Source organism: Schistocerca serialis, chromosome 4 (assembly GCF_023864345.2).
Source record: "Schistocerca serialis cubense isolate TAMUIC-IGC-003099 chromosome 4, iqSchSeri2.2, whole genome shotgun sequence".
NCBI classification, from domain to species: Eukaryota; Metazoa; Arthropoda; class Insecta; order Orthoptera; family Acrididae; genus Schistocerca; species Schistocerca serialis.
Window position 1 is genome coordinate 424,418,706 of NC_064641.1, and position 2,208 is coordinate 424,420,913.

Consider the following 2,208-nt stretch of genomic DNA (forward strand, 5'->3'; position numbering starts at 1 on the left):
CAGGACTGCCCTCGACGTGTTTTTGTGCTGAAAAACAACCTTACGCAACGTCGGAAATTAACACTCAACGATTTGTTGCCAGCCAGTAATACCCAGAACCGGCGGCTGTCGTGGATCCTGTTACTACCTCTGAAAATGTTGCACTTAATGATAATGAATGTCCCTCTTTAAAATCTATATTAACTGCAGAAATTCCGTCCCGTGAAAGCGAGATTCCGACTAAAAAGAGTCCTCTGGAGGACACTGAAAAAAATGTTGATGAGGACTCTTCCTGTGAAACACCCGTTGCCAGGAAGCCGAAGCCAGGTCATGAAGATCTGTTGGAAGTGGAAAAAGATGAAATGCAGGTAGATGTGGCTCCCACTTCCGCACAAGGAATTATACCGCCACGAACAGATAGTGACGCAGCTGGTAGTGACCTTTCACAGAAATGTGACCCTGAGCCTGAGTCACAGTTGCAATAACCGCATCAAGTGCACAGCCCATACAGTGCGAACAGTACGAGGAAGTACCAAGTAAACAATCTGCTGACTCCGAAGCGCAACATCGCGCCGAAGGCAGAAAAAAAAACAAGCATCACCGCCTCACCAGCAAGACAACACAACAGACAACACGCCGGAGCCAAATATTGACGATTCGCAGGCCACCGCCGTTGCTCCAGACGGCCACCGTCGGAGGCTGCGACCGAAACAGGTCTTGCTGCCACGCGTCATCAAGCAAAAGCCACACCAGAGAAGAAAGACATCAAGAAAAAGAATATTAAATATGAAGTCATCAGGGCCAACACTGACGAGGAGAAGGAGAAAGACCACAGTGACTTACAGCAATGCAATGTCAGGATTTCAGAATAATATTCTTTTCAAGCACTTTGTTTAAAAGCAGTAAAAATATTTCTAGGAAGTTAGTACATGTAATGGGGACATAGCTTGTAAGGATCGTGACTTGTAGAGAAGCACGTTGCTGCTATAATCATACCGATCCTTATCCAAAATAGCTTCTTCTGGTATGTTTGTGTGCCCGTAGCTCGTGGTCGTGCGGTAGCGTTCTCGCTTCCCACTCCCGGGTTCCCGGGTTCGATTCCCGGCATGGTCAGGGATTTTCGCTGCCTCGTGATGGCTGGGTGTTGTGTGATGTCCTTAGGTTAGTTAGGTTTAAGTAGTTCTAAGTTCTAGGGGACTGATGACCACAGATGTTAAGTCCCATAGTGCTCAGAGCCATTTGAACCATTTTTTGAAACCAGAAAGATCAGTAACCCAATTTCAACTACTCGCGACAGTTAAAAAAGTTAGTAAGTGATCTACAACTTAAGGATGTTTGGGAACTTCAGCACCCGACGTCAGTCGAGTTCACGTATATAACCAGTCACTCCCGCAGCAGACTAGATAGAATTTACGTGTCACCAAATTTTCAAAATTTTTTATTAAACGCTGAAACTGTTCCCGTGTATTTTAGCGATCACAGTACACTTTTAACTTGCTTTAATTTAAGTGTATAGCCAACCAGTCGATTCAGAGGCCAATGGAATTTGAATATCTCTGTTTTAACCGACGAAGAACTGGAACAGGAAATAAGAGTAGCGTGGACTATGTGCCTCCGCACAGCAGACAAGCACCCAACAATCATTGACTGGTGGACTAGGAGGGCTAAACCAAGGCTGTAGAAAGTTGTCATGCAGTATAGTGTAGCGAGGCAAAGGGAGTTGAGGAATACAATGTAGTTTTATTATAAAGGAGGAGGAGGAGATTAATGTTTAACGTCCCGTCGACAACGAGGTCATTAGAGACGGAGCGCAAGCTCGGGTTAGGGAAGGACGGGGGAAGGAAATCGGCCGTGCCCTTTGAAAGGAACCATCCCGGCATTTGCCTGAAAGGATTTAGGAAAACCACGGAAAACCTAAATCAGGATGGCAGGAGACGGGATTGAACCGTCGTCCTCCCGAATGCGAGTCCAGTGTGCTAACCACTGCGCCACCTCGCTCGGTTATTATAAAGTTTTAAGAGACTTATATCCACAGGCACATGATGGCGCAATTCATCTGAATGATATCAAAAAAATAAAAGCCAAGTTATTAAGCATTAAACGGCAACAGATGGAGGGACTAAAATTTAAATCGAAAGCCACATGAGTAGTAGCAGATGAAACAACTTCTCTGTATCACTTGGTGCGGCATGCTAAAAACAGACGTCAAACTTTTATTGATTAAGTCCA

The 2,208-nt window shown here is 45.2% G+C and overlaps 1 non-coding gene across 1 annotated transcript; it reads right to left on the reverse strand.

The window, feature by feature from the left end:
• Positions 1 to 1,904: 1,904 nt before the first annotated feature.
• Positions 1,905 to 1,977, reverse strand: Trnaa-cgc (transfer RNA alanine (anticodon CGC)). The gene has a single exon. It is a non-coding gene; the product is annotated as a tRNA-Ala (tRNA).
• Positions 1,978 to 2,208: the final 231 nt, after the last annotated feature.